At 39.4% G+C, this 26,339-nt stretch overlaps 1 protein-coding gene across 7 annotated transcripts in view; it reads right to left on the bottom strand.

Annotated features, from left to right (window-relative positions):
* Nucleotides 1-26,339, bottom strand: part of RBFOX3 (RNA binding fox-1 homolog 3) — a 461,718-nt gene that overhangs the window by 145,322 nt on the left and 290,057 nt on the right. The window lies entirely within an intron of this gene.

The following is a 26,339-nucleotide window of genomic DNA, read 5'->3' as shown; positions in this document are numbered from 1 at the left end:
GCACGTTTGATCAAAGAATTAGGTTCAACCGTGTCACTCTTTTATGGAAAACATAATTAAAATGGGTTATGCAAAACAAATAATGATTTCTTTACAGCATTTTGTTCACATCTATCATGGATTCTCAGAATGCAGGGGCGAGAGCAAAGGATGCCCTCTGGGGCCCAAGGCAAACATCTCAAATAAGATCCCCCCCACCCATGTTGGGAATGCTCAGTTGCCAAGTTGCCAAACTCATCTCCACAAGCCTCAACCATTGAGGGTTGTGGGGAGCAGGGAAGAAGATATGGCTGCTTTTGCCCTAAGTGAGGATTTCCCTCACTTTTTCAGTCAGGCCTTCCCCCTTTCTGTTCAATGGAATTGGAATAAGTTCTTCTCTCCCGCTCTCATCCATGTACATATAGCACTCACATACACACACCCCTCAGAAGATCACCAGTTAAACTGCCTGAAAGGTTTTCATTTTTAGGCCTATCTCCGGTCACAATTCAAGGTGTTGGTTATTACCTTTAAAGCCCTACATGGCTCAGGGCCAGGGTATCTTTGAGACCGCCTTCTACCACATAACTCCCAACGACCGGTAAGATCCCACAGAGTTGGTCTCCTCCGGGTCCCGTCAGCTAAACAATGCCGGCTGGCAGGCCCACGGGGGAGGGCCTTCTCTGTGGCTGCCCCAGCTCTCTGGAACCAGTTACCTCCTGAGGTCTGGACCATCCCCACCCTGTTGGCCTTCCAAAAAGCGGTGAAGACCTGGCTTTTCCAGCAGGCCTGGGGCCATTGATCTCGCTCTTGTGATTTGGCGAGATCCAGCCATGAATGGTGTGAATGAGTTTTAATGTTTTTAATGTTTTTAATTTTTATATGTTTTTTATAATGATTTTAAATGCATTGTGAGCCGTCCTGAGTTTTCGGAGAGGGGCGGCATACAAATTGAATGAATGAATGAATGAATGAATGAATGAATGAATGAATAAATAAATAATATCATATCTGAATTGTATAAATCCAGATCAGCGGATGGAAGCAAAGAGTTAACTTCGCTCCCTTCCCCTCTCTTTCTTTCCCACCGTGTGGTTGCCTCCAGGTTTTTTTTTTCATCTCAGTTATGGCAACCCTAACTCACACAATCAGTATTGTTGAAAATACAGAGCAAAGAGTGGGTGGCAAGAGAGGCCTCTGTATATCTGGAGGTATATCTGGAGGACCCCAAGCTGGCTTCCTTTGTAACTCACGACTGAGAGAGAGCAGTTGAAGAAGGGGAAAGGATTCTTATCAGAAATACAGATCCACTGCTATATTGGTCAGAAACAATTGCTTTAAAAAAAATCTTTACAAACAGCCCAAAGTGTTTCAGAATCTGGCTAGAAGGAAAGAGTCTGATAGTGCTAAGGAAGCCTAGATGCAAGGTTAAATAAAATATCCACATCATCGAACTCTTTCACCCCGAGGTGTTTACTTATGTATTCCTTTAAAAGTGGAAGGAGAAGGGTTTGGGCCTTTTTAAAAAAATTCTCAGTTGCTTAATTTCATTACAAGTACAAAAAAAAACACGGAAACAGCTTTTTCTACTGGTTGTTATTGTCTTCAAATTGGCATCAAATTCCTGCATATAAGTTGCTGTGGAAGACCTTATTTTGTATGTGCGGGTTGACTGGCAGACAGATTTCATAAAGGTGCTTGGCTTTTTGGGGGTAACAATACATCACTATTGTTGGATTCTGTTTATCTGGCAATTCATTCTTACGCATCTGCAATGTTATTCCCACCTCTTTTAATGCCAAAATGTTGCACTGCTTTTCATTTCCTTCCATAATACAGAATGGCCCTTGTTGCATGAACATTAACATCTGCCTTGCATCTCTGCATTCAGGTATTTGGTGAGAAAGAATCAATTAATGCAAAGAAGTTAAAGATGACAGTTCCTGCTCGTTTACTAGAAGTATTACCATAAATTCTACCAGTGACAGAGAATTCCCTTTAACAAATACAAAATGTATTATCTTCCCTTGGAGTCTTAAAATAATTGACTCTCCTCTCAATAATGCAAAAGAAAGCGGAGGAAAAGAAAAAGAAGAAGAAAAATGTCTGCTTTGGAGATAAGAACTGTCCCTTAGTGCTACAGTTAACAGGTTTATATTATTGCATAAATGCCATTATTATTTTATTGTAAATATTACGATATCAAGCATTACATTTAACACTTGGTTCTGCTTAATGTACTATTCCAGAATTGCCATTTTCATTCTTTTACGAGAATCCTTGAGTGTTCTACCTATGTTGTTTCTTCTTTGATTCTTAGAACCAGGGAAACATTTGGTAGTACAGTGTTTTCCCCAAAATAAGACCAGGTCTTATATTAATTTTTGCTCCAAAAGACGCATTAGAGCCAGTGGTGGGATTCAGCCAGTTCGCACCACTTTGGGAGAACCGGTTGTTAACTTTCTGAGCAGTTTGGCAAACTGGTTGTTGGAAGAAATCATTAGGGCAGAGAACCAGTTGTTAAATTACTTGAATCCCACCACTGATTAGGGCTTATTTTTCGGTTAGGTCTAAATGTGTCCGTCTGGCTGACAATCTTAACTGGGGCTTATTTTTTGGGTAGGGCTTATATTATGAGCATCCTGAAAAATCATGCTATGGCTTATTTTCTGTTTGGGTCTTATTTTGGGGGAAATACTGTAGGTAGGGTGAAAATTATCAGTCTGAAGGTATATAGAAAGGGGTGGTTGATCACTGTATAACAGGTTTCCCACCAGAATCAGAGCTCTGATACAGTATTGGCTCCCTTCTAGGCCAGGAGGCTGATAAGCCCTGATATCACAGCTCCATCAAGAAAGATCTGCAATTCACTCCTCTGATTAGGAGCACGGTGAGCTACTGTTTGTTCCTGAGGGCCAGCAACACTTGCCAACTCTGCTCTGTTCACTCCCCGAGATGTAGGTTGATTTCTTAGTAGCAGCTGGGAGTAGATTTATAGCAGGTTTCGGGAAACTATGGCAGTGTGACTTCTGAACACACTTGGGCAAATGCCGTGGGATGGAACTAAATCACTCCGCATCCCTAGATTATAATGATTAGCAGTGTCTGTTTTAAAATACAATGACACCAGCATGATGATATGCAGGTAATGCTGTAATCATAGGAATGTCATAATTATGTATTTGTCTATGTTAGATGTAAATGCCTTATTCCCCAATGTGTAAATAGTATGTATATAGGATATCAAGGGTTAACTTATTCTTTAATTCTTAATGTATTCATGACTCACCACTCCCACTTATAGCTCCACCCATTGTATATATAAGGAGCTACCTTCCCCTATTTCCTCGCTTCTATCTGTGAATATTCAGTGAATATAGAATGCCTATTGTAAATAAAAGGATATATATTTAAACCTTTAACTCTTAATAATATTATTGAGTCTGATCCTAAAATATCGTAACAATCTGGTAGCAGAGGATGGTTAATTGACTCAATAAAAGAAAAAGACTTAAAAATGTCCAAGAAAGATAGACCCAACACCAGGGCCTACAGCAAAGAAATGGAAACAGAACAAGAAATAATCAACGAATCGACAAACGCAATCTCAAGAGAATTCGAAGAATACATCACTGAAGATGAAGAAATAATAGATGGAATTGATGAACAAAAGAAAAACGAATTGAAAAGCAGTCCTCTCGGATCAGAACTATTGAAGCTGTTAAAAATCAACACAAAAATCAAAAACGCTATAAAAAACAAAGAAACGACAAAAGGAAAAGGAACCCACGCAGATGAAAATGATGACCAGGAAGAAATCGAAATAGAGAATAATGAACTCAGGTCAGAAATATTAAAACTATTAAAAAGCCAAAAGAATGATGAAAACCTCATCGCGAACCTCCAAGAAATGCTGAAGAACAGCGGAGCAGCGAGAGAAAAAAACATCACTAATGAGAAGTCTAAAGAACCAAAAATAGTGAGTAATATGACTACAGAAGAGGTCGTTAAAAAGAAGAAGAAATGTGATCCCGCGCGAAATTTTGAATGGCAGCCATCTTGGTTTCAACAGACCTCCAAGATGAGCGAATCAGAGCCAATCAAAATGCTCAGTTCAAAATTTCTGGCGCGAAATACGTTATCAGACAACGAAAATGAAAAGGAGGATTCAAAATCCTCGGAAGAGTCAGAATCAGAGAGTGAAGATGACTCAACAAAGTCCCAAATAAAATCAGCGATGAAAACGCTTTTTGCTGCATTTGGGCCAAAACTAAAAATCATCAAAGAGTCACCAAAGAAGCAAGCGAGCAAATCGATGCCTCGAGACCTGCATGCTTCCACCCTAACTTCGAGAACGACGACACCAGAACCCAGAGAGCCTTGCCGATTCCGCCCTACACCTAAGACCGAAGCAAGCGACAACGCTCACAAAAGAAGGAGAAGAACAACCGCCGTCTCCAGGACTCCAAAGACCGAGCCAGAGACCGACTCGTCTGAAGAGGAGCAGAACGAGCGAGCCGCGATGGAGAGAACCTTTCACGACGACGCCAAAGAAGAAATGGACAACGCGCATGCGCGAAGCCATGCTGACGATCCGGGAAGATTTGAACTAATGAGAGAACCGCGCAGACTCGTTGCAGACATCCCCACGCCGTTTTGCAATTTTCTGCACTTACGAGATCACGGACTGCCTCAGGTTGTAAGTAACGGACAAAATAATGTGGGAAACTTACCCAGTGACTTCCCAAAGCTAAGAGTTGACGGTATTAATTTGCAGGAATGGTACCAGCAGCTCCAGGTTATTTTTATGAAAGAGAACCTGTTATTCTTTATCACTAGTCCCCCAAGAAGACCTTGGACTTTAAAAATAGATTGTTTACACCATAGAGCTTTTTTCTTAATAATAGCTAGTGTATCTCCTGCAATGTATTATAGCATCAAACCAAACCTGACTGTTTCAGAAATTATTCAATGCATGTTTAATTTGTTTCACAGCGACAGTGTAGCTACTACCACAAGAATGTCTAAGGATTTCTTTTCATCTAGAGTAAAACCAGGGGTTTCTATAAGTGAGCATTTAATATCTTTAAACAAAATAAGGGCTGAACTGCATTTGAGGGGGGAAGTGATTTCAGACCAAACAATGAAAAGTGTTATTATCAACTCACTTGATTCATCATGGGACAATTTTATGTCACATTTAGACACTATTAACCTAGGATATTTATCCATAGAAAGTCTATCCAACAAATTAATAGCAGAAGACAATTCAAGAAAAAATCGTTCTAGTAATCACACAGAACACAAACCTTTTAGGAAAGTAGCTTTCCAAGAAAAATATAATGAAACATATAAATGCCATAATTGTGGATCTAAGGAACACACTAGAAGAGATTGCCCCAGATTCTCAAAAGAAAAACATAGATCAGAATACATGAACAGACACAATTATAGGCAGTCTTCCATAGATAGACATAGATATAGAAGCCCACCAAATTTTAGAGAAAATAGAGGGGGCAGAGAAAATTCAAGAGATAGAAAATCTGGTTCACTGAATGGACTAAATAAACCAGGCAACACAAAACCACAACAAAATGAGAACAATAATTGGCTTATTGATTCTGGAGCAACAAATCACACCACTAATAACAAAAATATATTGTCTTCTTTTGCAGAAGATAAATTTGTGATAAAGGTAGCTAACCAAGATAAGGTCCAAGTATTAGGCAGAGGGAATGTAACTTTGCCTGGTCTAGGAAAAATAGAGGGGGTATTGTTAATACCTGAAATACCTCATAACATATTAAGTGCCATAAAACTAAGTAGAGACTCTGACATTAATATAACTTTCTCAAAGGGAAAAGCGACTTTGGAGAAAAATAAAAGTAATATAGGTACTGTAATGATTAAAGGAGGCCTACCTTACCTAATAACAAAGGAAGAGTGGTTGCATAACATTGATTCAAATGTAGAAGACTGTGTAGAAGTAGATGATGAAAATGTTAGCAACAGTGACAATGATGAATGTAAAATATCTCATGATCATACTGATACACACAATATAGAAAAACCAAAAATAGGTAAGCCAATCCATGATGAGTGTGCTCATATCTTACATAGGAAGTTAGGACATGCCAGCTTTCCTGTAGTACAAAAAATGACTGAACACGCAGAAGGTGTCAAAATAAAAAATTGTGAAAACTATTTGGAATGCTCAGTATGTAAATCTACAAAACTGAAAACTAGTCCCAGACCAAAAAAATCCACTAGATCAACTAACAAAATTTTTGACTTAGTACACATGGACCTAGTAGGCCCACTAACTCCATCAATTAATTATAGGAAACGTTATTTTCTGACAATAGTAGATGATTATAGTCGTTATGGGTTTGTTTATACATTGAAACATAAAGATGAAACTTTTCAAAAATTTAAGGAATTTTATAAACGCATAGAAACGCAACATAATATCAGAATAAAACAAATTATGACAGATAGGGGATGTGAATTCATGTCCAAAGAATTCTCCCAATGGTTAAAAGATAGGGGAATGCTACATTACACGTCCAGTCCATTTTCCGCGTTCCAAAACGGAATTGCAGAGAGAAAGAATTTCACGTTACAAACCATGATTAGATGCACATTAGAGGATGCCGGCTTAAGCAAACAATTTTGGTCAGAAGCCTTACATTATTCAAATTACACACAAAATAGGACCTGGTCCAGTGTTATAAATAAGACACCATACGAAATAATGTATAATAGAAAACCAAAATTGGCACATATGCACATTTTTGGAGTCACTGCAGACGTACACATACCTAAACAGTTGAGAAGAAAGGGAGAAAATGTATCCAGGAGACTTAGATTCATGGGATATGAAACTGGTACTAAAGGATATAGATTCATTGATAGCAACAATAAGTTTATAGTTTCCAGAACAGCCGTGTTCCATGAACAGGCCAACTGGTCTAAATTACATCTTAATGAAATATTTCCAAATAAACATAAAGAAACAAAATATCATGAGGAAGGGACTGTAGATAAACAAAATATCAACAAACAAAAAAACAAAACAAAAACCTGGACAAATAGCCAACACAAAATAAAAACTGATACACTAACAAAAAAGGAGGCAAGATATATGCATGATAACAATAGCAAACCTGAAAGAATTATTAGGAACAACAGGAATAAGATGCCAAATAAATATAAAGATTACGTAATGCATATGGATGGTGAACCCATAACACCTAATACATACGAAGAAGTACTAAAACTTCCTCGTGAAGAAAAAGAAAAATGGGAACTAGCCATGAAAAAAGAAATGGAAAGTCTGCAAGGATTAAATGTATTTACACCTACAACTGCACCTAAGGATAAAACAATTATTGGTACCAGGTGGATATATAAAATTAAAAACTTGGAAGAAGGTAATACCCTGTACAAAGCTAGGTTAGTTGCTCAAGGTTATGCACAAAAATATCCAGAGGACTACACTGACACATATTCCCCCACTGTAAGGACAGAGAGTGTCAAAACAGCTCTAGTGGTAGCATCAGCACTCAATCTTGATGTATTTCAATACGACATACAGACTGCGTATCTACACGCAAAGCTAGACAAGGAAATATATGTAAGGGCCCCTCACAGCCAATATACCAACAAAAATGAAATTTGGTTGTTAAACAAAAGTTTATATGGATTAAAACAATCCGGTAAAAGATGGTATGATTGTCTAGTAAAAGTACTTAAGACCATGGATTTCTTTTTTTTTTTTTTATTGAAAAAGTTTTTCAAATACAGATTTTTCCCCCTTTCCCCCCCCCCTCCTCCCCCCCCACCCCCCCTCCCCTTGACTTCCTCATAGTAAAACCCTAGTTCATAACAGATTATATCATACTTTACTATCCACATACTCAATCTCCATATACTGACCCTTTCATTTTAATATGATTATCATACCCCCCTTATACTATGCTATAATAAGCATTTCAAAGTGGCATTCTATTATAACATTGTCTAATAATTCCTGATTTCCCCTTCATTACAAATATTCACATCTAAACATAATATCCCTTTTCTTTAAAATAAACAATCCATAACCTAACCTATCTCCACCCAATTTCCTACAAAATTACCATAATTATTCTTAATATCTTTATTCTTCTACCCAATCCCCTAGAAAAATATTCCCTTATGTAAATAAGATCCTAAAAGAAAAAAAAAAACTTTAAACTTAAGATCCATATAGCATCTTCTGTAATATCTTTCAACTGGATGATGAACTCCACCCATATTAGGGTAACATCGCATCCTTATTCCAACAGTATTTTCGATATCTTCAGTTACCATCTGCCCCCATCAGCAACAAATATCTTCATATTGGAAAAGAAAAAACCCCGACAACCACCCGAGTGACTTTATAATTATATTCCATATAATGTTTATGGAGGTGTCTTTGATCCAGATAATTGGTTCCAACCATCGTAATAGGGTAACAACCAGATCTTCTGCGTGCCCCAATCCAATAAGTCTCTTGCCATATAGCTCAACATACACGTATTTATCCGGAACTCCAAAAGACAAACAAGATATTTCCAACCATTTGATTTAAGGCCTTTTTCACATCCAATAATACAGCACTGCAGAGATCTGCCACTCTCCTCAGGATAAAATAAGCCAATACTTTGCCCATTATCTTTTCATATATTCAGTCCTTTCATAAGTAACTGGCATTACGCTGTTGTTTAGTTTAAAAGTTTTTATGTTTGTGAGACCTACTTCTTCTTTTCTTAACTTCTTGTGGGTTGGATCTCCATCCTAAACTCCTTTCTGTAGATTGTGTACCAACTATTTGGTTTTGCTAAGGTGTAACTTGATCCTGTTGGGTTTGCTTCTGTGGCTGAGATCTTTCTGGTTCTGTAAGTTGTATATCAGCTGATTGACTTCCATGGTGGTTTATGGCTTGACAAATCATTGCATTAGGGTCCGGAACCGCCTCTCTTATACTAGATAATCCAACTGAGGCCTCTGAAAGAGGATCCAAAAGCCGCTCATCTATGGAGATCTCTTTAACTTGTTGTATCTTCATTATTTCCATCTCCTTCTGCTTTTCTTGGGTTTCTGTCTCTCGTTGATTTTGCTTTTTAAGTACCTTATTATAGAATTCTTCCGCTTTTTCAAGAGTATTTAGCTGATATCTTACTCCTTGATATCTCAATATTATACCCACTGGGACATCCCACCTGTATAAGATATTTTGTCTTCTTAACTCAGTCACCAAGGGCCCAAATTTCTTTCTATCTCTTAAGATCTTAGGCGGGAATTCCTTATATATCCAAATTTTTCTCCCATTCAGTTATAAGGTAGAGTTAAAGGATTTTTGCACAATATCATTTCTTATCTCTTTTTCTGTAAAGTAAATTACCACATCTCTAGGCAATTGCCTTTGCTTGGCAATCCAGGAATTCACTCTGTAAGCCTTATCAATTTTACTGATTACGTCCCCATGATGAACCTTTAAGATCCCAGCCAAAACTTGAGCAGATGTTTTTCTTAAGTCATCACCGTTATTTTCCTGTAAGCCTCTAATTCTGATCGCAAATTCTGTGATCCTGTATTGCAACATAACAGCTTCTCTTTCAATTCCTTGCTTTATATCTTTTGCGTTGTAAGCCTCGTGACCAGCTTCTTCTTTAGACTTTACTTCTAAACTATTATCTCGAATATTTGCTAAGTCCTTTTCAATTCTTAATATTTTATTGTCCAAGTTATCAATTTTCTCCATTTTAGACTCTAGCAATTTAATATTTGTATCCAACTTTATAGCAATTTCTGAAAAACCATTAGTCACTGTTACAATCTTTTGTTGCAAATTATCATACTTTAATTGTATCATTTCTTTAATTTCCTGCCTTAAATTTTCAAATTTCTGATTCACAGTTTCATAATATTTTGCCATTTCCTCCTGAATAAATTCTTTTAAATTACAACCATTCTGCAAAGTCTGTAGGCTCAGAGAGTGGGGGAGCACCCCCCCCTTTCTTGTCTGTCAGATTTTATTAACGCCATCTTTCCAGCAAACTTTTCTCTTTTACCCCCCAAGCAAGATCAAGTACAAATTACCAGGAAGAGAGGAACCTAAAATAACTATAGTTGTTTCAAATTGTAGCCAGCGCTGTATATTCCGCTACTTTGTATCTGTTATGAAAAGACTCTTCTTTCTTCTACTTCTCAAGCCTCCGCAGCCATTTTAAAACTTTTTTTTTTTTTTTCCTTCTCTTCACTTTAAAATGCTTGTAAATTCGTTAAAAATACTTGCGGTTTAGGGTCCCAAATCCAAATCCAAATCTCATATTTTTAATAAGTCCATCTGTTAAGTTCATTAATTAGTCCGGTTCCAGTGCCTAGCTATGCAAAAAAGCATAGTGCACCCGATGCCTGGAGCAGCGGCGAGGGAAGAAGGGGGAGCGCCAGCCTGCTCGTCCCCAAGAGTTAAAAAAAAACTCTGAGGACTTCGCAGAGGGCTCTACCCACCCCCGCCTGCTCAGACTCGCATTTCCATCAGGAAATGGAGTTTTTCGAGCCGCCTTTCAGATGTAAAGGCGGCTCTTTTACAGGCAACGGGGCGGCGGTCGCGAAGGACCGTCTGGCGGCACCGGAAACCAGACAGGAAGCCAAGACCATGGATTTCAATGCTACCTCTGCCGATAACTGTTTTTTTGTCAAAAGGAGTAATGATCATATTGAATTTGTATTAATTTATGTTGATGACATTTTATATATTGGAAAACACAAAGAAAGAAGAGAAATCTTTGTAAACAAATTAAATGAACATTTCTCACTGAAATCACTAGGTAAAGTGAACAAATATCTTGGTGTACAAATTAACAAGACTAGAAAAGGATTCAAACTTTCTCAAAAAGATAAGATTATAGAACTTTTGAACAAATGTAACTTAATCAATGCTAAACCATGTGATACTCTTATGCAAACTGATTTTCTCAGAAATAATGATGAATCATCTCCTGAATTTAAGGACAATACATTTTATAGATCAATCATAGGTTCGCTTCTTTACATATCTAATTGGACTAGACCAGATATAGCCTTACCACTCAATTTACTGTCTAGATATGTCAGCAAACCAACAATGTATCACTGGGAAGCTGTCAAAAGAATTTTAAGATATCTGAAAAGCACATTAAATTTTTGTCTAATATTAGAGCCTAGTGATAACGAGGAACCAAGACTTGTATGTTACGCTGATGCGGATTGGGCCGGAGACACATCCTGCAGAAAAAGTACATCAGGTTATATTTTCTTCTTAAATGACTGTCCAGTTTATTGGTATACAGGTAAACAAGAACTAGTAGCCACTTCAACAACAGAAGCAGAATACGTTTGTTTATCCAAAGCTGCAAATAACCTTGTATGGTTTAATGATTTAATTTCAGATGTTTGGAAAAAGCCTGCTTTACCTTTTGTTATGAATGAAGACAACAAAGCAGCTATTGAAATATCTAGATCCGATGCTATTGGACAAAGATCCAGACACATAGACATAAAGTTTAAACATGTGAGACAATTGTCTCAGGACGGATTTATAAAAGCAATACATTGTGATACTTCAGAACAAGTGGCTGACATATTGACAAAGCCTTTACCTTCTAAACAGCACAAATATTTAACTTCCAAGCTACACGTATTGTATTGTCCCGAATCTGAATGTAATTGGTGTTGTATAACTAATCGGCATTTAGAGGGGGATTTGTTAGATGTAAATGCCTTATTCCCCAATGTGTAAATAGTATGTATATAGGATATCAAGGGTTAACTTATTCTTTAATTCTTAATGTATTCATGACTCACCACTCCCACTTATAGCTCCACCCATTGTATATATAAGGAGCTACCTTCCCCTATTTCCTCGCTTCTATCTGTGAATATTCAGTGAATATAGAATGCCTATTGTAAATAAAAGGATATATATTTAAACCTTTAACTCTTAATAATATTATTGAGTCTGATCCTAAAATATCGTAACAGTCTATGATGCAAGTCTGATGCGAATACACACACACACATGTTGTCATTTGTCTCTTTTGTCCTTCCCCCTAAGGATATCCATGTTATTGTTGTTGTTGCTGTTGTTGTTGTTGATGATGAAAAGGGCTCAAATTGTAGGTGCTTAGAAACCAATGTTATCATCAAAAATCCGAACTTCTGCATTAACTCATTGAACAAACTGATTGCCATGCCCTCTTCTAAAAAACTGGTTTTATTTATGTATGCCTTCAAGTCAGAGTTTGGTGACTGGTGACTGCCTGGACAGGTTTCTGCAGTTTTCTTGGCAAGATTTCAGCTTTTTGCCATTGACCCCTTCCTAGGGTTGAGAGAAACTGACTGGGACAAGGTCACCCAGCTGGCTAAAGTGAGACTAGAACTCACACATTCTTGGTTTCTAGCCTGCAGCCTTAAGCACTGCATCAAACTGGCCATCTCTCAACAACAACAACAACAAACTGATAGCCGTACTTAGCTTTGAATCAACCTTCTGTACTAATTCTTAGTACAAATAGATTGGCCCCATAATTTTTTTTTTAATTGATTGTGGAGTTGAAACTCCATCTTCCATTCAAGAATTTACATAAATAAATGAATGGCTAAAAATATCAGCAAAGTCAAGTGAAATGGCAAGAATTTTCAGAAGCATAAGAGTAAACTATGCTTATATTCTTAATCTTTCATAAAGTATAGGCATCACGATAGTGATAGATAGATTTGCCTGAAGTGAATATATCAACCTATTTGGATATGGGCTTCACTATAGAGATTTTTCTAGAAGTACAGAATAGAACAAACACATTTTTGGATGGATTCAGTTTTATGAAAACAAGTTCATTATGAGCAGATTAAATTTTTAAGCTGCCTCAAGTTAACTTTCTCATTCATTCCACAATCATTCTGATAAATACAGCATCTTGAGTACATTATATCTGCTCTGAAGAGATACCTCTGTATATGACACATTAATATCAGAATTGGAGAACTAGTATTGGATTAGAAAAGCCTTGACAATTTACAATATTTTCTGGAGCTCACAGGAATCGAGTCCAATACTGAGAAGGCTCAATATGCCATATGTACCTCATGAGCAAAGCAAAGTGAAGCAAAGCAAAACAAAGCGAAAAACACAAGACAAGACAAGGATGCCAGCTAATTGCCAGTTGTTACCGTTTCAGCCACACAAGCAGAATATGCCTTTCTAAGACTTGTTGACTTTGGCTAGAATTTTTCCTCTTTTGTGTGCACTGTTATATGCCCATGTAATGCAGAGCTAAGGAGGTCTGTGCTATCAGTTCATGATGAGTACAATTTGAGTTCACTCACTGGTCTTATAAAACCAGGTGTGAATTTATCCTTGGATGGCAGAATTGGCTGTTTGTCCTTGGAAATGGAAAAATTTGAGGAAAGTTGGTTAAAATGGTAACTGCTTTTAAGAATGAGTTCCTATTACTTATATGGAGTCAGGGTGCCACCAATATTTGCCCTACATTTTGTTCCAACAAGGATTTTTTTAAAGCTATCCATTAGGAATTACATCCCTTGATCCAAAGAGAGAAGCACAAATTCTACTATTCTACTATTCGAATTAACAGAAATTGAGAACTTATCGCTCTGTAGTTATGTATAGAAGGATGAAAAGCACTATGTGAAAAACGGCCAAGTTACAGGAAAAGATCTGCTATTCAATCCTGCAAACCCAAATTCACCCACCCAGACATCCCCCCTTAACAATCCTTGGCAATGGGGCATTGTCTGCCCATCTCAAGCAACACAAAATGTCATATTTTATCTTGATGTGTCAGGATTTATATAAAAAGGGATAGTTCAGCTCTAAATGTAATGAGTTAGAAGAACAGCCCTCCAGTGGCTTCCATGAGCGTCGATAACATTGATTGCTAAAAATAACTAATAACCTAGGTCTGGTCCCGGCTGGGAGCTGCTCAGAGCAGGATCATAAAAATCACTGTATGCAACTACTGAAAACAGGTGTGCTCCCTGTACAGCAGTGGCTCACAGGTTGCAGCATGGGAGGAGAGTGTCTGCACACCAAAGTAAGAAGCATTGCTGCTATAAGGGTGCTCAAGGCAGGCTGTTTTTTCCTGGCCAAAAGATAGCCAAGGAAGGCAGCGTGTGAGAGACTGGGTGGAAATGACATTTTCCTGGCTTCAATATCATTTGACACATGTGGGTCTGAAGAGAAGGCTAGGACAGAAAGTGTCAATACTCAGATGCTGCAGAACATATGCAGCATAGCATTTATAAAAGATATTTATTTGACAGAGGGGAAATATACAACCCATTTTCATTTTTAAAATTTGTTTTAATGTACTAAAGAAAAAACAAAACAAAGGGAGACAAAGGAAGACAAAAAAAAATAAACAATCAATCACGAAAAGAAAAAAGGTAATAGAAAACATGAAACATAAATCCTGTGATGCCATTGGAATGATTTAAAAGTCAAAATTGAGCAGAGCAAAAAGAAGGAATATAAAGTCGAACTATTTGACCAGGGATAAACCATTGTTTCATATATCTGGTAATTCCTAATGGTTGTTTGGCTGAACTAGAAATGAAAAGATGGTTTCTGGATTGCCTATAGATAAAAGTTAGGCTATGGGGAGAAGAGTTTTTTTTATCTATATCTTTAAAAGAGGATGAAAAGTTACTAGCTTATGCTCAGGGTGATGAAGCCACTACTTTATTATTGTCTTTGTTGCCTTTTTCTTTTTTCCGTACCTTCTGAACTTTTATTTCACCCTTTTCTTCTAGTTTAGTTTGTATTAGTTTTTACAGCTTATTAAACACATCAATAAGCTTAATAAAAAAAGAAAACATATTGCATGAAATATAAAGTCCTTCAGCCCAGTTTTTAAACACAGCATCCAGGACAGACCACATGGAATCACAGTAATCAATTTTTGTGTTATGCCAAAAGAAGGACAATTCATAGACAGAAAATGAATAAGTGACATTTATACAAGATTGCAAATCCTGGAACATATATATATATTTGCTGCACTCCACGCTTGGTAATTCCATATTCTTTGAACAATGCTTAATTCCACCTTTTTGGCATATAGTTCAAAAGCATATTCACATCTTTAAATCATATGAATCTTTATAAGAACTTATTGGCCAACTTATAGATACTAAATCAGAAGTCTAATATGCCAGCTATATGCATCTGAGGGTGGCAGATAAGATATATTGCAAAGTTGGCACTTTCCAGTTGGGTTGGACTGAAATTCTCTTATCTCCAGGGAGAAAGATTGTGCTGACTGGGTATAACAGGGGTTGCAGTCCAACATTTCAAAGATGCAAGTTGGGTAAGGAACTTACAGCCAGAGTGGGCAGGTGATCTGTAGATATAAAGAGATATGTATGGCTAAATAGGATGTGCAGTTGGATTCAGGAAATTTAAAGAGAAAAGCTATGGGATCAGGATGGATTCTAGCTGCAATTGGGCAACGTATACTGACTGATGAAGGGAAAGAATCTTTTAATTATCAGGGCAACTGATTTTCAAGGAATATAGAATTCTGAAACTACTTCAGGAACAATCACTAGAATAAATGGATTAAATCAGGGATGTCCAACTCAAGGCCCGGGGGCCAGATCTGGCCTATGAGGTGCTTAGATCTGACCTGTGGGGCTGCCCTGGAAACAGCAAAGGACAGGCCCGCAGTGCCTCTGCCAGCAAAAATAGAGCCTGGGAAAGCAGCAGGCGGCCCTCCTGAGCTCCGTTTTAGCTGGCAGAGGGTTGTAGAAAGCCATTGCAGCCAAAAACAGAGCTCAGGAGCCTGTTTTCGCTGGCAGAGTGCTCAGGCCGCCACAGGCGCCTCCAACACAAGTGATGTCGAGCTGGCCACACCCACCCTGACCACACCCACCCTGGCCCCCTGAGGTCAAGCACAACCCTGATGCGGCCCTCAATGAAATTGAGTTTGCCACCCCTGGATTAAACAAAGAAGAAAACAAACTAGGCCTCTGAAGGAATCCTTTTGTCCAAACTAACTGAATTGCTTTGGCAAACAATTTCTGGTCAGTGTTAGCCTCTGTCTACAGGTAGTATTTGACTTACAACCATTCATTTAGTAATCATTTGAAGTTAGAATGACACTGAAAAAAGTGACTTCTGACTCTTTTTCACACTTATGACTGTTGCAGCATCCCCGTAGATATCTGATTGAAATTTGGATGCTTGGCAACTGGTTTATATTTATGACCATTGTAGTGTCCTGGAGTCATGTGATCACCTTTTGTGACTTTCTGACAAGCAAAGTCAATGGAGAAGCCAGATTCACTTAACAATCGTGTTACTAGCTTAAAACTGCAGTGATTCACTTAACAACAATGGCAAGAAAGGTCGCAAAATGGGGCAAAATTCACTTAACAACTGTCTTGCTTAGCAAGAGAAATTTTTGGCTCACTTGAAGTTATAAGTCAAGCGCTACCTGTAGTCTTGTGAATGGTTCTTTTGGAAATTTTGCTCCCAAAAGATAAAACATAACATAAAAATATTTTGCATTTGTGTACTGTAAATGAATAATGAGAGTGAGTGTGGTGCAGTAGTTAAAGTGTTGGATGACAAGCAAGAAAATCCAGTTCTTATCCACTTTGGGTTGCAGAAGTTCCCTACATGACTTTGGTCCAGCCACAATTAACCAGTGGAACAGTTTGCCTCCAGAAGTTGTCGGTGCTCCATCACTGGAGGCTGTTAAGAAGAGACTGGACAGCCATTTATCTGAAATGGTATAGGGCAGTGATGGCTAACCTTTTTGCCATCACGTGCCAAAAGTGGGGGGAGTGTGTGTGGGGGTCGCTCGCGTGAGTGCCCACACCCATTCTATGCGCCCCCCGCGCGTGCATGTGCAACTCCCCCATGCTTCCCCCACTTTTGACATGTGATGGCAAGGTAGGCCCGTTTTTCGCTCTCCCCAGGCTCCAGAGCCTTTCTAGGAGGCTGGGGAGGACAAAAATGGCCTTCCCCATTCCCCCAGAGGCCCTCAGGTGGCTGGAAACAGCCTTTGTCCTGACTTCTGGTGGGCCCAAAAGGCCCAAAAATCAGCTGGCCGGTGTGTGTATGCACGCTAGAGCTGAGCTCACGTGCCCACTGATATGGCTCCGTGTGCCACCTGTGGCACGCGTGCCATAGGTTCGCCATCACGGGTATAGGGTCTCCTGCTTGAGAAGGACATTGGACTTCCAAGGTCCCTTCCAACTTTGTTATTCTGTTATTCTGTTACTCTCTCTCAGCTCAGTCTATATCACAAGGCTGTTGTAATGAGAAATCAAGGATGGAGTACAACAGATACCGCTTTGAGCTCCTCTACAAAAAACAGGATACAAATGTAATAAATATATGAATAAATTAATGAAAGATACATACTGTAGATGATATAAGATCAGATAAGCCTCTCAAGAAAGCATCTGAGGATAATAAGGATTGACCTACTCTTACAAGATGGCACTAAGGATACTGCCTTGTGCATGAGCCACGGGGGCACAGTGGTTAGACTGCAGTACTGCAGGCTACTTCTGCTGCCTGCCAGCTGCCTGCAATTTGGCAGATAAAATCTCACCAGGCTCAAGGTTGACTCAGCCTTCCATCCTTCCGAGGTGGGTAAAATGAGGACCCAGATTGTTGGGGGCAATATGCTGACTCTGTAAATCACTTAGAGCGGGCTGTAAAGCACTATGAAGTGGTATATAAGTCTAAGTGCTATTGCTATTGCTATCATTACCCTATTTTAATGTTTTCTAATACTTCAGTGGTCCCCAACCCCGGTCTGCGGCCCAAAGCCGGCCCTGGCTCATTGGGAACCAGGCTGAGCAAGCAGCGGGTGAGCGTGCATGTCAAACTGCATTTGTGCAAGTGGCGTGCACATGAAAACATCCACTCTCCCCTCCCCTCTGCCAAGCCAGAAAAGTTGGGTATCGCTGTGTTACTTGATATAAAGCACTCAGAGCCATTTGGACCTGAGCACAATATAAATGCCTAGGCAAGTAAATAAGTAAGTAATAGACAGATAGAGGCAGATATTCTTGAAGTTTGAGATTGTAGATGAAGCCAGCCATGCGAGCTAAGAATGCACAAGTTTGTTCATTTGATTTCTGAATGTCTCATTTTTCCAATCTTAACTTTGAACTGGTTTCTTTGTTTTGCCTGATGTTGCATTAACTTGCATCTCTAAATAAATAAATATCCATTGTGTGCATTATTTATGAGCGTTTCATATAATTTTACCAAATACATACATTTTGCAAGTAGTTTCTCTTTTTAATTGCATTGTGTAGATTATTTTCACTAAAAAAATCACATGTTTTCATGCACTTCTTCTTAGAGGTATACACTACTTAAAAATGGTGAATTTTACTGTAATTCAGAAAAGCATGTATGCTGAAAGGCAAATACATTCATATTTTACTATTACTTCAAAAAGCACACCTTAAAATACAAACTAACGATCTGTTCTCCCATCTTTAAGGTGAACTCAAGCTGAAGTTGGCTTTTCCATGCATGACTACAAAAGAAGAGGGAATTCATTAATGGCAACCGAGTCTCGGTTCCAAAAAAGTTCGGAAAAATGACTCATTCCCAAAGGTAATTTAAGGAATTCTTTATACATGCTCCACAGCATAGAATTTCATGAAAGACAAAGGCATGAATTTTATAGCCAGATGTGGCATGGAACTATTGCCACTAAGAAAAATATCAGATAGAGGGATGGAGATAAAGAGATCAGAAACAAATCCATTTTGCTTGTTCATTTGCCTGAAAAGTTGCCATTATTGTCCCGTTTTTGCTGAGAATGTCTACGTTAGAAAACATATAAAGAAACATGAAAAACAGCTCCTGCCAAGATTGCCAAAATCTATCCTAACACGAGTCCCAATTGTTGGAAATGTGGCCACAATCAAGGCACCTTCTACCATTGTTGGTGGAACTGCCCCCAAGTGAAAAAATTTTGGAGAATGATTTGGAAATGGATTACGGAAATAATAGAAGACAACATCGATTTTGAACCAAAAATCTTTCTCCTGGGAATCCTGAAAACAGAATACGAAAAAAAAAAAAAAGAAGTACCTAATTATACACATAACGACAGCGGCAACAATAACGTATGCTCAGTATTGGAAAGAGAAAAAACTACCACCCTAAGAACAAGTAATCAGGAAAATACTAGAGTGCACCGAAATGAATAGGCTAACATCAGTGATTAACGAAAGAGAGAATACGGAATACTATAATGTGTGGGAGTTGTGGTACGAGTGGATAGAGAAAAGAAACAAAAAGTGAAGTATGAGGAGTATAAAGTTAACCAATAATGATCATAAAGAGTTTAGTATTATGACTTGCATTATTAAACAGCAACTAAGTAAGGATGCAATCTTTTTTTTTTTTTTTTTGCTTTAATTTATATGCCGCCCTTCTCCGAAGACTCAGGGTGGTTTACAATGCGTTAAGCAATCTTATGCAAACAACAAGTAAATAACATGTATATATGATCATAAAGAATTGTGCATTACTATTTGTAATAGCTTTCAAATTATATCTAAGCAAAGATGCAATACTATGTAAATAATATGTAAATAACATGTACCTATATATCAATACCATGGAACCAAAAAACGTTGAATTGTATTACTATACTTTATAATAAAAAACCAATTAAAAAAAAAAGAAACATGAAAAACTGACCATTCAAGGTAGCCAAGAGCAGAGCTTAGCAAAAAAATAAAATAAAATGCACTGCCCCTCCAAAAATCTTGTACGCAAGCCATAGACACACAGTCCCACATCATCTCTATCCAAAGTAAACTCCCAATGACCATGATCAACATGGGGCCTGTGAATTCTGGAAATTGTTATCTAGTACATCTGGAAAGTATCATCTGGTATCAGAATGTATAAGACCTCTTTGGGAGAAAGGAATTTTGCAGGACATCTCAAGGTTCACCAACCAGTATCCACTTTTTTCCAATAGTATCTGTAATTACAGCACTGAACAACAATATAAACACTGAAATGATCAAGAAGCTAAAATCAATTACTTGTACCATGTCATTCACTCCCCCCTCCCCCCACCCCGGCTTGGTTGTTTTGAAATATGGAATACTGACAGGCCTGGTCAATATAATTGGCTGCAACTTTTGGTTTCTAAGAATTTATAGATTATTTAGTTGTCACCTATCAGAGGATAAGCAACGAAGACTGGCTTTAGTGATTCAATTTGCTTTGAGAAATGGAGGATAATGTTGTGATCTGGTGGGTCCTGCTTCAGTGAGAGAAACATGCTTGGACTGAGATGCACCATACCCATTATTGTAGATACAATTATAATATTGACAATATTAGAGATGCAATGTTGTCCAAAAGATGTTAGAGGGAAAAGAAAACATGAAATAAAAAAAAAAAAGAAATCCAGTGGCAATAAATCTCTAGGCTGCAGCTAGAGAAATCTGTTTTCTGCAAATGGGGAAAAACTACTACAGGATAAATAAGTTTTAAAATTATTTTAAAACTAGTGATATAAATGATAGTAGCAATGGTTAAGATGTGAGACTTTATAGTTACTTAAATACCTTTTGTAAAGAATGTCTCTTTCCAAAGCTTAAATGTGAGGGCAGAGAAAACAAAAAGAGAATGATATAGCCATGCACTGGCACTATCCTTTATTATTTTATTTTTTAAAAATGAACCCGGCTTTTATCCCTGTGGAATGCCAGGCTAAAGTATGTACCTTTATAAAAGGTCAAATGCCAAATCATAACAATAAAATTACAAAGTTGAAGGCATATTGTTGAGCCAACAAATAAATCAATCTAATTTTTTTTTTAAGTTAAAAGGCCAGGATGGGGGAAAAAACACTATGTTGGTGCCAAGAGAAAGCAAGGTCAGCTCCAGCTGAATTTTATTTGGCAGGGCATACCAAAGTCACTGACTCAGAGTTCTATGTCATGGTAGTCATACAGAGGCTGTAAAGAAGGACTTTCCCAACGTGGTTGTTCCCCTCTGAAGATCAGTCCAATCACAGGCAGAGTCTCCAGCAGTCAATGTTATAAAAATAGGACCTACAGCACTTGGCACTTGGCTTAGGGCTGCCAGGACTTATGCATCAAGTCATTATGACATGGAGATCTCTACTTCCCATGGATCTTCCCAATAATGAATTGATATGTAACCATATTAGCCTGGGCTGTCTAGGTTACTTGTTTTTAAAAACCACATTGTTCTGCAGATGGAAGGGAGCGGTTCTGAAATCAGATTATGCAACAGATGTTAGGGAAAGTATATTAACTTATTTGAAGTATTAATTATGGATTTATGAAGAATGGGTAGAACAGGCAAAGACTGGTTTCTCAGATGAAAAATAATGCATGGAGACAACCTAGGCAAGAATTATATGTGGAAAGTAAAATACAAGAATAGAACTAGGTTTGGTGGCAATATGCTATCTCTAGAATCATAGACAGCATGTCTTGAATACCAGTTTTCAGGGAGCAATAAACAGAAGAAGACAAGGATCCAATCTGGGTTGGTCACCAGGATCAGAGCCTTCTGAGTTTTCAGACTCCTGCTGGAGCCCATCCTCAGGGAACTTCTCTCTAACAGAGTGTTTGCTTTGAGCTATTCTGTGTGTGGTGTTTATAAGGTGCCTTGTGACACCAGTAGACACCATATAAATAACAGAAACAGAATAGCCCATAGCACACACTCTGCTAGAGAGAACTTCCCTGAGGATGGGCTCCAGTACAAGTTCGAAAGCTCAGAAGACTAAACTTCTGGTCCCAGTGACAGACCCAGATTAGATCCTGCAACATTTCCCTGGGACACATATATTTGCCTTTATTCATCAGAAGAGGACAAAATTCTCCTGTCCTTGTTTGAGAATTTATTGAATCTGGTGGGTCACTATGTGCCAGGGGTGAAATGCTCCCGGTTTGGACCGGATCGCCCAATCCAGTAGTGATGGTGGCGGGTGATTCGGAGGACCGGTAGCAAAAATCCCTGCGCCCCCATGCCCAGCTGAGCTGCGCAATCATCAGAGGCTGTTTTTTTTACTTTTAAAAGCATTTTTTCTACAACCTCTTCGGCCGAAAAAATGCTTTTAAAAGTTAAAAAAAAAAAAAAAGCCTCTGATGATCACGCAGCTCAGCTGGGATCGTCAGAGGTTTTTAAAAGCATTTTTTCTGCAACCTCTTTGGCTGAAGAGGTTGTAGAAAAAATGCTTTTAAAAGTAAAAAAAAAAGTTGGCCATGCCCACCCAGTCATATTAACCCCCACCACCAAGCCACACCCACAGAACCGGTAGTGACAAATTTTACATTTCACCACTGCCATGTGCCATAGAAGACTGGAATGCAAGGTCTTTTGACATCACAGCTTTGTTATATTCATTTGTGACCCTAGAGATGTCTTGCTTTCTAGTCACTTGATGTCATTGGGATATTATTTTCTGAATCAGATGTTGTCTCTTCTAAGAGCTTTGAGATGGTTGGTCAAATTGCTATAGCAAAACTGCTTATCTTTCTTCCTTTAATTTCTATAGAACAGATTTGATATATGTTAGGTTCAGCTTGTAGCTTACTCCTAACTTGTTGGTCAGGCAATATATCTGTTTCTTTAAGAAACAACTGAGCCACGTAATCAGGGTTTACTGAACCCTGTAATTAGGCTACAGTGCATAAATAAGCAGCGCAGAGAAGCGTTCCTTATTCCTGATTGTTCCTGTTGTTTCCTGTGTCTTTCTGCTGATTGGTGTTAGACTGAATTGTTATATGGTACTGTATACCGAGCATTACTAAAGTCTGTTTGCTTTGGTAAGGGAAGATACTTACTGGACTGATATTACTGTTTATGACCTTGGACTGTTTTACTTACACCGAGACCGCTTATTATCTTGTATATAAAGTATTTTTCTCACACGAGCTGCACGTTTATCTCCTTCCCTGTGTGTTTCTGCTCTGCTCGTTGCACAAGCAACAAATACTTTTTACACGCACCCTAACAATATATTTCTGTGTTAGTATTAGTACCACTTTATAATGCTTTGGTAAGACCACACTTGGAATATTGCATCCAGTTTTGTTTGCCATGATATAAAAAAGATGTTGAGACTTAGAAAGAGTGCAGAGAAGAGCAACAAAGATGATTAGGGGACTGGAGGCTAAAACATATGAAGAACGGTTGCAGGAATTGGGTATGTCTAGTTTAATGAAAAGGACTAGGGGTGACATGATTTATTTATTTTATTTTTATTTTATTTTCAATTTATATACCGCCCTTCTCCCTGAGGACTCAGGGCGGTGCACAGCCAGAATTAAAAACATGAAATACAAATATTAAAAACAATTAAAATCTATATAAATTTGGCCCAAACATTTAAAAAACCACAAACCAATTAAACATTGAAAAAATTTAAAAAATTTAAAAAATTTCTTCCTAAGCCAGCCCGGCTTGCTGGAAAAAGTGGGTTTTAAGGGCACGGCGGAAGGCACTGAGGTCTTGGATTCTCCTTATCTCTGGGGGCAGCTGATTCCAGAGGGTAGGTGCCCCCACAGAGAAGGCTCTCCCCCTGGGGGTCACCAGCCTACATTGTTTGGCTGATGGCACCCCGAGGAGGCCCTCTCTGTGGGAGCGCACAGGTCGGTGGGAGGTCGTCGGTAGCAGCAGGCGGTTTCGATGATAGCTAGGCCCTATGCCATGGAGCACTTTAAAGGTGATAACCAACACCTTGAAGCACACCCGGAAGACCACCGGGAGCCAGTGCAGCTCGCGCAGGAGCGGTGTTACATGGGAGCACCATGCTGCTCCCATCACTACCCGCGCTGCTGCGTTCTGGACCAGCTGGAGCCTCCGGGTGCCCCTCAAGGGGAGCCCCATGTAGAGAGCATTGCAGTAGTCAAGGCGAGAGGTGACGAGGGCATGAGTGACTGTGCACAGGGAATCCCGATCAAGAAAGGGCCGCAACTGACAAATCAGGCGAACCTGATAAAAGGTCCCCCTGGTTACAACCGTCAGATGTTCCTCCAAGGACAGCTGCATATCCAGGAGGACTCCCAGATTGCGAGCCCTTTCTGTGGGGGCCAAGGACTCGCCCCCAATAGTCAGTGATGGAGTCAACTGACTATATCGGGATGCCGGGAGCCACAGCCACTCAGTCTTGGAAGGGTTGAGCTTGAGCCTGTTCCTCCCCATCCAGATCCGCACAGCCTCCAGGCACTGAGACATCACTTCAAGGGCATCCTTGGGGTGGCCTGGGGTGGAGATGTACAGCTGGGTGTCATCAGCATACTGATGGTATCTCACCCCGAAGCCACGGATGATCTCGCCCAGCGGCTTCACATAAATGTTGAACAGAAGGGGCGAGAGGACCGATCCCTGCGGCACTCCACAGACTAGAGGCCTTGAGGTCGACCTCTGCCCCCTGCCAACACAAGCTGCGACCGGTCGGAGAGAAAGGAGGAGAACCACCGCAATACGGTGCCTCCCACCCCCAACTCTTCCAGCCGGTGCAGCATGATACCATGGTCAATGGTATCAAAAGCCGCTGAGAGATCTAACAGGACCAGAACAGAGGAGCAATCCCTGTCCCGAGCCCTCCAGAGATCATCAACCAACACGACCAATGCCGTTTCCGTGCTGTGCCCAGACCTGAAACCCGACTGGAATGGATCTAGATAAGATGTTTCCTCCAGGAATTGTGGAAACTGTCGCGCGACCACACTCTCAACAACCTTCGCCATAAAGCGAAGGTTGGAGACAGGACGATAGTTGGCCAATATTGTCGGATCCAGGGACAGCTTCTTGAGGAGAGGCCTCACCACCGCCTCTTTCAAGGCAGCGGGGAAGTAACCCTCACTCAACGAAGCGTTGATAACACCCTGGAGCCAGCCTCGTGTAACCTCCCGGGAAGCCAGTACCAACCAGGAGGGACACGGGTCCAGTAAACATGTGGCCGTACTAAGTCTTCCCAAAATCCTGTCCACATCATCGGGAGTCACAGCATCAAACTCCTCCCAGATAACATTCTCAAGACTATTCCTCGTCACCCTGCCCTGATCTACCCAGTCAGAGTCCAAATCCCCCCGGATCTGAGCGATTTTGTCATACAGGTATTGTCCGAAATCCTCCGCCCTGCCTTCCAGGGGATCCTCCCGCACTCCCGGATGGAGCAGGGAGCGGGTCACCCTAAACAGGGCGGCCGGACGATTCCCTGATGACGCAATAGAGGCGGAAAAGTAATTAAACTTTGCCGTCTTTATCGCCACTAGGTAGGCCTTAATATGCGACCTTACCAGTGTTCCAATATCTAAGGGGCTGCCACAAAGAAGAGGTGGTCAACCTATTCTCCAAAGCACCTGAGGGCAGGACAAGAAGCAATGGATAGAAACTAATCAAGGAGAGAACCAATCTAGACATAAGGAGAAATTTCTTGACAGTTAGGACAATTAATCAGTGGAATGTCTTGGATTCAGAAGTTTAGGGTGGACAATCACTTGTCTGAAATGGTATAGTGTCTCCTGACTGAGCAAGGGGTTGGAGTAGAAGAGCTCCAAGGCCCTTTCCAACTCTGTTATTCTGTTTCTCAATATAATATTGAATATTGGTTTAATGTTATGAAATTGGTATGGAAATATCAAAAGGAACTGTTTCTGGAGATATTTATTTCCCTCTCTTTAACTGGATAATTTACACAAGTACATTTTATATTCGAAGAGTCATTTGTGCTGTAAGACTATACATTATGTAAGGTAATTATAGTTAGGTAGAGCATTACCAATTGTTAGAGAACATAGGTAGGATTTACTATTGTTCTCAATTCTCACTTTGAGGGGAGGAGGGGAGAGGGCGGCTTCCAGAAAGCATTTGGTTAGCTCCTGTGGGAACAAAATACTTGGCTAGAGATCTTTGGTCTCATTCAAAACAGTCTCGCTTATATTGTATTATATATTATATAATTACATTATATTGAGGTAGTCTTACATTAAAATATGTATGCCTTCACGTTTATGTTTCTGTAGCTAACAGTAGTTTCTTTCAAAAACCAAAAAACTGCACAGGGATGTCCAGTCAGATATCAACCACATATCGATTTGCTCTGCCCTAAAGCAGTTTAGAGCTGGAAATTTGACTTGCAGCATCTAGCCCACGTTTAATCCCAACCTTTCCATGTCAATTATTTCTCTGAAATAATCCAACCGAAGTTGTTGTGATACAAAATACATGAAGGAAAGGTTCCCCTGTCTTAATTACATAGAGGACGGATTGCTGTTCCAGTACT

The sequence above is a fragment of the Pantherophis guttatus genome, chromosome 2 (genome assembly GCF_059756535.1).
Source record: "Pantherophis guttatus breed Tessera chromosome 2, ASM5975653v1, whole genome shotgun sequence".
NCBI classification, from domain to species: Eukaryota; Metazoa; Chordata; class Lepidosauria; order Squamata; family Colubridae; genus Pantherophis; species Pantherophis guttatus.
Note: the sequence above shows the minus strand (reverse complement) of the source record. Positions and strands in the feature narration are given on the sequence as shown.